General features: G+C 37.9%; 1 pseudogene; it reads right to left on the bottom strand.

Moving 5' to 3' along the window:
• Window positions 1-1,104: 1,104 nt before the first annotated feature.
• Window positions 1,105-8,909, bottom strand: LOC119924142 (annotated as a pseudogene).
• Between the last annotated feature and the right edge of the window lie 3,386 nt (window positions 8,910-12,295).

Genomic DNA, 12,295 nt, shown 5'->3' with positions numbered 1-12,295 from the left:
GGGAGGCAGAAGATAATGAGTTCTATTCCCGGCTCCACCACTTGTCTGATGTGTGACCTTGGGCAAGTCACTTCAGTTCTCTGTGCCTCAACTCCCTCATCTGTAAAATGGGGATTAATACTGTGAGCGCTGTGTAGGACAGGGACTGGGTCTAACCCAATTACATTGAATCGACCCCAGCCCTTAGAACAGTGCCTGACACTTTGTAGGCACTTAACAGGTGCCATAATTATCATTATTATTGTGAATGTCACTATTTTATAGTTATTTTCTTCATACAGGGTCTCAACCCTGACATTTTAGAATCAAGACTCATTTGTCATTCTTAATGGGATGCTTCATCATTATAAAGAAGGCTTATAGAAGGATACAAGTGTTGCTGTAACATGACAGATGATTGGAAAAGTTGTTTTTTTTTTCATAATGGATATCATATTCAGGCATGTCATGTTATGTTGAGAGCACAAGCGCTTAGTACAGTGCTCTGCACACAGTAATTACTCAATAAATATGATTGAATGAATACATCATACGTGAATGCTCTGAATATCGTGACTGAATGATGATGTATGTGTCTGAATCATGCTTTGGTTTCCAAGGGTGAAGCATAAAAGATCACACACCGTGAGTTATGAGGTCCATTTTGGTGTTGAGATAAAACCAAGGGTTTTTTTCCAAGAAAGATTTGAAGGGTAACAACTGAATAATGAGATGAAGGCCTTCTTGTTTCTCTGTATGAGGGTAGTGAAATGGGAGGAAGAAATACCACAAAATAAATGCAAGTTGGGTTTGGCAGGTACATGCTTAAGTGTACCAAAGGAAATGCATCCAGTTGCTTACATAGTCATCCTTCGTACATGCACATAAAGTCATAATGGAGTGCTTCTCTGACTGCATTTTCACACTCCATATCTTCAGGTCTCATGCAATTTGGAGAAAGAACCTCCAAATAATTTGAAATGCTGAAAGCAATTTTGATCTTGGTTAGATGGTTTATTTTATTTTTCCTTACTATTACCTTGTTTTCAAAAAATGTCCCTTCAGATTGATAATTTAATTTTTTATCAGGAACAATATAAAACAATACATAATATGATAAGTTTTTCACATTAAAGACATCTCTGAAGCTAGGTTCTTATTTCTTTGATTATGCTGCCTGAAAACAAGTTATGAACATTCCTTTATTTTATGCACAGAATTTCTGTTATTGGTTTAAAGTCCCCACAATTCCATTCTCCTTTCCAGCTGTGTGCTCATTGAATCTATTATGTCCAGGGTGTACCGGGGATTCAGAATAGGAATAATGAGCCTATAAAATAGAGAGACCTCTTTGTCATAATTCAGGGAATGACTTGTATTATACTGCTTAATATACCCAAAGAAATGTGTCTCATAGAATTAGAAGGCAACTGAGAGATGACAGGAAAAGGTAGAGCAGAATTTGTGCTGTCCTTTTAAGGAAAGGATCTTTAGAAGAATGGCAAAAATTAAGGCATATAGAATGAGGAATGTCAAAACAGAGGTGAGGAAATGTGCATGGGGATCACCAGCAGCTGATTTTCGTTGGTACAAACAACTAGACAAGTGAGAGCATCCACCTGAAGGTTAATGTTTTGTATGTGACTGGTGCTGGAGTCACAGATGAATAACTGAAATGTCGGTACCACTGAGGTCAGAAAATCACAGATTTCTTTGTCCTGATCACACCCTTCTCTAAGAACTTCATATAAATTATCTGTCAATCAGACAGTGATATTTACTTGAGGCACTTGAGGCAGAGCATTGCACCAAGTGTTTGGGAGATTGTTAGAAACTTAGAAGACATAATCCCTTATCTCAAAGAATTTACAATCTAGTGGAGGAGATTAATAATAAAATAAATAAGATTAGATGTTACACGTAAGGGAAAGCTAGAATTTAAATATAAAGCTTACAACCTTGAGGGTTAAAAAATTTGGATCGTACCTATTAATCAGTACACACACACACACACACACACACACACACACGCGCGCGCACACATATGGAATACAAATGAGATCAGCATGAGTGCATCTTGTTGTGGGCTGTTTTATTGTGGACAGGGAACAAGTCTACCAAGTCTGTTGAATTGTACTCTTCCCATGCTTAGTATAGTGTTCTGTGCACAATGTGTTATCAATAAATATCTCTTTATATTCACTGAATCTATTCATTATACTATAAGAATATATCTAGCGTGCCAAGTTTTTCACCTCTTTCCTCCAGAAGCAGAAAGCCACTGCCATAAATGCCTCCACCTTTGCCTAAATCACACAATTTCTTATCTTGTACTGTGGTTTTAAGGGGATTCTGGACAACCTATGGAAATGCCTATTCATAACCTGTGGATTTCCCCAATCCGTATACTCAAACTTTCACTATTGCTCAGCTTTGGTTCTTTTTTGTTAATTATAAATATATTGGAGTTTAGTTAAGAGGTATTTGAATGTAATCTATACCTGTTGATATACTGTCCTTTCATATGAGCACTTGTTTTTGTTCCAAAGTTTCTCTTCCCTTTCTTCAAGTCTTTTGTATATGTTTGCTCTCTCCTTCCATTTACCTTAGTTTAATTCTTCACACCCTACTCCCTAACCAATAAATACGATTGAATAAAATGAATGAATAAGTCCACATTGTACTTTAAACATCATTCTTACTTAATTGGGGATTGATGGGAGGGAAATAACACTTAAATGTTGGATCAGTTTCAAATTTTTAAATAAAAAGTATACCATAAGATAAGCTATTCTGTAAATATGTAAACTGGGAATAATGATCTAGAAATATTTCTTTTTAGAATTACATGAAGACTGTTCGACTCATGTTTATAACATGATTAAATACTTGGGTGGAAATTGTGCCATAAAAATCTACTTTTAAAAACGTAAGTTGCAACAAGTTGTTTTGTGAAGAGAGTTTTTATTAAAAGGCTAGGATGTTATAAAATGTTTTGGTTACTTTATCATTTTTGATATACCTATAATTCACTATTTCAGCCTCAAGTTCAAATCCTAAATATGTCTTCCCAATCTCCATGACCCCCATTTCCTGCAGAAGCCTTTAGTCTCCTATCCGATGAAGGTATGCTTACATTCAAATTTTTGACTGTTTCAATAATCCCATTTCCACCCAGACCTTTAATTTCAGAATGGACATTCTGGGCATTTTCACATTTTGCTTTTTGAGTTGGCCTTAAAAATCCTGTCGGTTACTCACCAGTCATCCAGACAGCAGGTAGAAGAGATTTCATAAATGACTTCTAATATGCCAAGTTCCTTTATTTCAGAAGAAAGTAGCAGTTTGCTCTGGCCCAAAGGAAGAAAGCCACTATTTTCTTGTTTTGACACTGGACTTCTGGGTATTTATAGCATTGTCAAATGTTGAGTTATCCCTTGCTATTTCTAGTAAAATCAGGAGTCTGTAATGTATACTGCCTGGGGAGACAGTGTATTCAGTTACTACCATGCACATCGATGTTGACTTTGCAGGGAACGTATTTGTGTTTGGTTTTGATTTGGTTTGTGTTTGGTTTGGATTACAGAAGTAGCGTGGCTCAGTGGAAAGAGCACGGGCTGTAGAGTCAGATGTCATGGGTCCACCTAACTCCACCAATTTTGACTCCACTAATTGTTAGCTGTGTGACTTTGAGGAAGTCACTTAACTTCTCTGTGTCTCAGTTAACTCATCTGTAAAATGGGGATTAAGACTGTGAGCCCCCCGGGAGACAACCTGATCACTTTGCAACCTCCCCAGCGCTTAGAACAGTGCTTTGCACATAATAAGTGAATAGTAAATTCCATTATTATTATTGTTATTATTATTATCGTTATTATCTTTTGGGGCTGGGACATCTGGAGGACCCAGTCTCCTCTGTAGGTTAAAATAATACAAGTTCACATTCAAACAAGTGAGAAAATCCCATTAACACACAGACATTTATTATGAGTAAACACTTCCTTATTCTCTTAGGAATCATTATAGTAATTTACTCTAAGCCTTTCCAATCTAATGATTGAAATACTGTTTCATGAAAACAGTATTTCATTTGAATTGGAAGCATCTCTACAATAGAATTTAATACTAGAAGTTCCAGTTATTTGTAACTTCTTGGTTCACTCTAGATTATGAGAACAAAAACAGTATGGGGTTTGGGGTGGGTAATTTGGGATAACTAAGGCCTATCTACTGTTTCTGTTTTCCCAAACCTGGTAACAAAGGTAGTAACTAACTATGGTAGTTTATGTATTTTTGCCACCCTCGTCTGATGCACTCTCTGTCATAAATTGGAAAGAATTGTTTCGAAAATGCCACAGGGCTAATGGCAAATGGGTGAGGAGTTATGAGACTCTCAAACTGCTCCTATACTGGAAAAGTTGACAGAGAGTTGAACAATGTCTGGTGATTTTCATTAATGCCATTGGACAGGCAATCTGGATAATGTAGACCCAAAATTACATTTTTTTCATCAAATCATGGTTTTTGACCTGTTCCCCCTCCCCCTTAGATTGTGAGCTCCATGTATGACGGGAAAGGTGTCCATTCTGGTGATCTTGTATTCTCTAGTGGTTAGTACAATGTTTGGTATAGAGTAAGTGCTTAACGAATAGCACGATTACTATTATTATTAGCTCTAAGGAAACCTTGAAAGCCAGTCAGTCAGGCAAATAAGGTTGTACTCTCCTTGATGGGGCAATAGATTGAACTCAGGAAAGATCTCGCAGAAAAATATTAGTAACTGAACTCGTGCTAAATTATATGCATTCTCTAAACTGTAAGCTCTTTGTGGGCTGGAAATGTGACTACCACCTTTGTTGTGTTGTACTTTTCCAAGCGCTTAGTACAGCGCTCTGCACACAATAGGCACTCAATAAATAGTACTGATTGATATGCTATTACAAGTAGATCCGCTAGCATGATTAAATAAAACCATGCACAGTAGTAGGACTCTACACACTGAACACTCATTGAATACTGATTCATTTTCTGTTGCACTATACGTTATTCACATTTAAAATAACCTGTGTATTCTCTACCAGTGCTTAGGAGAGTGGTCTGTATATGGTAAGTGCTTAATAAATTGGTTTTAAAGCACTCAATCACTTTGTTCCCTCATACATCACCTGCATGCGATCCTACTACAACACAGTCCACACACTTCTCTCTTCTAATGCCGACCTACTCACTGTACCTCAGTTTTGTGTATTATAATGCTGACCTCTCATCCATGTACTACTTCTGGTCTGGAATACTCTCCCTCTTCATATGTGACAGATAATTATTCTCCCTGACTTCAAAGTATTATTAAAGGCATATCTCCCCCAGGAAGCCTTCCCCAACTAGGCCTTCTGTTCCTTTTCTTCCACTACCTTCTGCATTACACTGACTTGTGCCCTTTATTCATGCCCTCTCCCAGCCACACAGCACTTCTGTACATAATTCATAATTCATTTATCTATATCGATGTTCATCAACCCCTTTAGACTGTAAGCTGATTGTGGACAGAGAATGCGTCTGTAATAGTGTTTTATTATACTCTCCCGAGTACTTATTACAGTACGCTGTACACAGTTAGTGCTCAATAAAAATGATGATGATTATGGCAGTTAATTTGTGCTAAGCACTGTTCTAACTCTGGGGAGGTTACAAGGTGATCAGGTTGTCCCACGGAGGGCTCAATCAAAAAATCAAATATGATTGATTGACTGAAATAAATACTGCTGCTACTACTACCACACATACACATGTAGAAGAACTGAAGTAATCAAAAATCTGTTCATTTATTAAAGGGGATCCCATCAGTTTCTGTTGGGAGACAGGGTGGCTCAGTAGAGGAGGCAGTGGAGAGAGTAAGGGACAGAGAGTTAGGAAAATCAGGTTTAAATCTCAATGCTGCTGCTTACCTGCTTTATCACCTTGGGCAAATCACTTAGTTTCTCTGTGCCTGTTTTCCCATCAGTTAAAGGGGGTTATGATACCTATTGTCCCTCCTTCTTAGGCAATGACTCCTCTGTGAAATGGGAATTATGTCTGATTGATTATTTTATATCTACCCCAATGTTTGGTTCATAATTATCATTGTTTTTATTGTGATAAATAATAATAATCAACCAATTATGGAAAGTAAAAAGGAAATCATGAATCAGCCAATTAAGTTAAAATGGAAATTAAAATGTTAATCTGAAGTGAACTTTGCGAGGTGTCCTTTACTCAGAAAGTCTCTCACAGGTCAGATAATTTTCTTCAGTGCCAGGGATTTAGAAATATTCTCTTGTCTAATGAGGTAATCATAATAATAACAATTATAATGATGGTTCTTATTGCATGAACCAAGGATTGGGGAAGGTATAATATAATCATATCAGACGTAGTTCCACAACTTAATTCTAACCTGCTAGAGCTCCGTGACCATTTAGCAGTGTGGTTTAGCATAAAGAGCACAGGCTTGCGAGTCAAAGGTCATGGGTTCTAATCCCAGCTCTGCCACTTGTAAGCCCTGTGATTTGAGCAAGTCGCTTAACTTCTCTGTGCCTGTTACCTCATCTATAAAATGTGGATTACGACTGTGAGCCCCACGTGTGACAACCTAATTACTTTGTATCTACCCCAGTGTTTAGAACGGTGCTTAACAAATGCCATAATTACTATTATTAAGAAATGAAAGATTTTTATTCTAATGGGAAAAAGTCCGTTCACTCAGGGAAAGGGTGGGAGGTTAGGAAGAGAAGAAGGGGGAGAGGAACGGACGAGTCAATCAGTATCTCTTACAGTTTGCTTAGTTAACATAACATATTCAGGTTGAAAGTAATTACTTGGGCAAGATTTGCGGTGAAAAATCCAAGCTCCAACATAAGCAATTTGATCCAAAACAACTTACTGAGTTCCTACTATTTTCATATCCTTGCTGTATCAGGGAGAGTCAGGAAAGTAGACCTTTAATACATAGTTGGGCATGAATGCAAGCTCTCTGTGGTCAGGGAATGTAATAATAATACTAGTGGTATTTATTAAACACTTACTATGTGTCAAGCACTCTACTAAGTGCTGGGGTGGATACAAGCAAATCGGGTTTGTCACAGACACTGTCATTCATTTATTCATTCAATCGTATTTATTGAGCGCTTACTGTGTGCTGAGCACTGTACTAAGCGCTTGAGAAGTACAAGTTGGCAACATGTGGGGCTCACTGTCTCAATCTTCATTTTATAAATGAGGTAGCTGAGGCACAGAGTAGTGAAGTGACTTGACAAAGGTCACACAGCAGAGAAGTGACAGAGCTGGGATTAGAACCCATGACCTTCTGACTCCCAGGCCTGTGCTTAGCCATCTACGCCATGTTTCTCCTCTGTCTACCAACATGTCTACCAACTCTGTTATACTGTTATATTGTACTATCCCAAGTGCTTAGGACAGTAAATACAACTGATTGATTGATTGAATATTCTTGGAATATAGGTTGGGTGTGGAGTCCAGTAATTCTGTGGAGCCTTAACCTTCACCCAGGAAACTTCACACACAACCAAAGAGTTTCATCACTGGCCCAGAGTTTAATCTGTCAGAATTAGAAAATGAAACCACACTAGATGCAGTCACATAGAAGACGACACAGTCTGCATGTTCTTCCCTGATGCATGTTTTCACTCTGCATTTTAGCTAGAATGTGACAGGAAAATCTGGTAATATTCTTCTGACAATGTGTGTCTGACAGAAACCAGTGTAACGCAGTGTTGGAAAAACCATTTGTATACATAAAGGTATGGTGTTGGACACAGGGTGAGTACTACAATACAACGTTTACTTAACCCGGAGCTTTGCAAAGAAGGCCATCCCAGTGCATTTAATTTTAAAATGTAAAATTCCACTGTTACAATTATAATAACGACTTATTTCAGGGAACACTGAGAAATATGAGTTTATTGACTTATAATATTGCTGCTGAACGGGTTAATTCACCCCAAAACATTCCTACCTACTACTTTTCTCAAGGCCTCCTTCACATCTCTGTTACACAGGCTATAGATCAGGGGGTTCAACATGGGAACGATGAGACTATAAAACACAGAGTCTGCTTTGTCAAAAGGCAAGGCGTGATTTACGTATAGCTGTTGAAAGTACACTGAAAAGAGGGTCCCATAAAACAAAACAATGACAGTCAGGTGGGTTACACAGGTAGACAAAGCCTTGCATCTTTCCTCTCCTGAAGGGAATTTCAGAACCACAACAAAGATGCAACAGTATGAGAGAAAGACCACCAGCAGAGAGATGACGAGATTCAGTGTGGAAATAATGAAGATCTGTTTCTCTTTCACATGAATGTCAGAGCAGGAAAGCGATAGCACAGGTGGATCGGTGCAGTAGAAGTGATTAATGGCACTGGAGTAACAGAATGAAGCTTACAAAGTCATAGTGGTCTGTATCAGTGAATTGAGGAAACCATAAATATACACAGCAGCAGCCAGCTCACTGCAGACTCTGTTAGACATGACGACTGCGTACAGCAGTGGATTACAGATGGCAACAAAACGATCAAAGGCCATGGTCGCCAACAGGAAACATTCCGTAGTCGCCAAAGCTCTGGAGAAAAACATCTGGGTGAAGCAACCAGGAAAGGAAATGGTTCTTTCCTTCACGAAGATATTTGCCAGTATCTTGGGCATGGCAGAGGAGGCATAACAGATATCAACAAACGAGAGGTGACTGAGGAAAAAGTACATGGGGGTTTGGAGTCGAGAGCTGATCCTGATTAGCCCTATCACCCCAAGGTTCCCTATGAGGGTGATGAGATCAATTACTAGAAATATCACAAAGAGCAGAATCTGCAGGTCCAGCTGATTTGTAAATCCCAGAAGGACGAACTCAGTTACCATGGTTTGGTTACTTCCCGCCATTTTTCTCTTCAGTCTTCAATCTTCGCTCTGTAGGATTGACAAGGTCTATTGGACAAAGGTCTAGCGGGTGCAGGGAACTGTACTTAGCGCCCGGGAGAATACAATATAACAATAATTCAATGCTGATATTGTTTAATGCTCCAAGGCATCTCTAACTCTCCCCTACCATTCATTCATTCGCTCATTCAATTGTATTAATTGAGTGTTTAATGTGTGCAGAGCACTGTATTAAGCACTTGGGAGAACACAACACAACAATAAACAGACACATTCCCCCCACAACAAGCGTAACGTCTAGAATGAATGGCTGGGCTCGCTAGCCATGTGCTGGAAAGCCAGCAAAATTCTGAATTACTAAAGTCCAGTCTTCTCTATTTCCTGTTATTTAATGAACATCCCAGAAGGATTTATGTTGGAGAATAAAGAGCACTGACAGTGTCCTCTAGATTGTAAGGTAATTGTGGGTAGGGAATGTATCAGTTTATTGTAGTATTGAACTCTCCCAAATATTTAAAAGTGCTTTGCACACAATAAGCACTCAATAAATACAACTGACTGACTAACTGCATGACCTGAGTCATGATACCAGCTGAACTTTCTTGGGGCTGTTCTAGCTGAGCTCCATTTGATTATGTTCCCAGGTTCAGAAAGTTCATTTCCCCAAAAATGCTAGGGATAGGTTTAAGGTGCTATCTCAGCTATTTTGTTGTATTTCTGAGCCTGAATTTTTTATTCAACGGATTTATACCCATCCCTGCATATTTGTGTGCTCAATTACATATTTTGATCACAATAGTTGTAACTACTTTTATATCTGTCCTCCTCTGTTAAAACATTAGCTTGCGTTGGCAGGGAACATGCCTGATAATAATAATGTACTTCCCAAGCGCTTAGTACAGTGCTCTGCAAATAGTAAGCGCTCAATAAATACGATTGATTGATTGATTGATTGATACTTTTATATCTGTCCTCCTCTGTTAAAACATTAGCTTGCGTTGGCAGGGAACATGCCTAATAATAATAATGTACTTCCCAAGCGCTTAGTACAGTGCCCAGCACACAGTAAGCACTCAATAAATACAATTGAATGAATGAAAGGCATTTGTTAAGCACTTACCGAATGTCAAGCACTGTTCTAAGCACTGGGGTAGGTATAAGGAAATCGGGTTGTCCCACGCTGGGCTCACAGTCTTAATCCCTATTTTACAAATGAGGTAACTGAGGCACAGAGAAATTAAGTGCCTTCCCAAGGTCACGCAGAAGAGAAGTGCTGGAGCCAGGATTAGAACCCATGTTCTCTGACTCCCAAGCCCATACTCTTTCCACTAAGCTACATTGCTTATTTATTTTGCACTTCCCAAATGCCTAATTCTTCAGTGCATTGTATCAAGTGGGCATTCAATAGATTCTGCTGGGTCTGATGCTACTAGTACTACTAGTAATACTACTACTAAAACTTCTACCACTATTACTACTAATCAGCATGTCCTAGTGGACAGAACACGGGCTTGGGTGCCATAGGACCTTTGGATCTAATGCTAGTTCCACCACCTCTCTGCTGGGGACAATGGGCAAATCAATTAACTTCTCTGTGCCTCAGTTACTTCTTCTGTAAAATGGGGTTTAAGACTGTGAGCGCCTTGTGGGACAGGAACTGTGTCGAACCTGATAAGCTTAAATTTATCCCAGTACTCAGAACAGTGGTTGACACATAGTGCTTAACAAATACAATTGTGATTATTATTGTTATTGCTACTACTACTTCTACAACTACTACAACTTCTACTATTACTACTAGTAAAACCACATGTAAGTGTTCTTAGTTTAAAATATTTTCAAATCTCCATGATGCCACGAAAATCTTTTCAGTCCCATTCTTATGCATGGTTGGATCTCATGACAAAAAATAGCTGGATTAATGGCTCTATCATTGCTATACCTTTTAGAGCACATTACAGACGTTTGGCATTATTTTCTTAAAGGTTCAGTGTTTTCCTACATAGATGTGTTTTCTGTGCTTTCCCAGGAAATGCGGGGAAATAGCTGCAAGATGATATTTTCAGTTATTTTTCCCATGGGTGCTTTTTATAGTTGAGGAAACTGAATCGAAAATGCCTTCTTGCTAACATCAACTAGAAAACATTTTAAGATGTTTATCTCACTAGTTCCTTGCGGGTAGGGAATGCATCTTCCAAATCTGTTGTGTTTTACTCCTCCAAGCTCTTAATATAATGCTCTGCACATAGTAATCACTCAATAAATACCATTGATTGATTGACTGGTTGATAGTAAGGGCTCAATAAATACTATTGATGATGATGCTGATGATTAAATACTTGGAATATTGTATCTGTCATTTTATATTCGTATCATTTTACACCTTAAAATCACCACTGGAAAGGTATCTGAGCAACAGATATTGGAATCTTGAAAACTGAAGTAATAGCAGTAAGGATTATTAATGTGCTCTTTCTTATTGCGTGCTTTCATAAACCAATTTTGAAGTCAATGTATTTTTTCCACAATTACAGACCGTTAGGATTTTTAAACAGCAGTTTCCATCAGCTATTTTTCTAAACATTCCAAAACTGTCAAATGTTGCAATCCTGCACAACTATTATGTAAAAAAGGTTTCCATCTTCCATAATTAAGAAATTTAAATTTATGATGGCTTTTTTTGTGCTGGGACCTCTTCTAATGGAAGCCAAAATTTGCCACTTTTTAAAATTTTGCTTTCATCTCCACTAAGTGTATTTCCCCACATCTTTAGTCCTGTTTAAGGCACCTGTATATCAAGAAAAAAATGCAATTCATGTTAAACAAATGAACCTTTGAAAGCTAATCCTACTAGAAAACAACATGGCCCTAAAGCCTCTGGACATCTTTTATTCCACTTTTAATTTCCGGAAGAGAGATTTATGGTAAAAAAAGCCACCAAGTATGCAAAGAATTCATAGCAATCTAATCATTTTGCCCTTGAGAAATTTGCTTTGCTTTGGAATCCAGTGGGAAAAACAATTAACAAATGATTTTAGAATCATTTTCTTATGTACGATATCCAGTATTTTTCGACATCATTTTAAAATATTAATGCTTTTCTTCTCGTTGACAACTATATATTACAAAGAGATAATACATGGACACACACTGAAAGCCTATGTGGATATCTATATCTATATCTATCTATACCTATATATCTATCTATATATATCCATACATATACTTGCAATGTCAGCTAATTTTATATTTTCTCCTCTAAAACATTTGCAAAACTTTATTTACAACTAAGTATAATCACAAGGAAATACATTGTTGGAGAGAACACATGTGCCATCTTAAAATATTTTGGAAAACTGAGGAACAACTTTGTCACATTTTATTCTCCC

This window comes from Tachyglossus aculeatus, unplaced genomic scaffold (assembly GCF_015852505.1).
Source record: "Tachyglossus aculeatus isolate mTacAcu1 unplaced genomic scaffold, mTacAcu1.pri scaffold_82_arrow_ctg1, whole genome shotgun sequence".
Lineage (NCBI taxonomy): Eukaryota > Metazoa > Chordata > Mammalia > Monotremata > Tachyglossidae > Tachyglossus > Tachyglossus aculeatus.
Note: the sequence above shows the minus strand (reverse complement) of the source record. Positions and strands in the feature narration are given on the sequence as shown.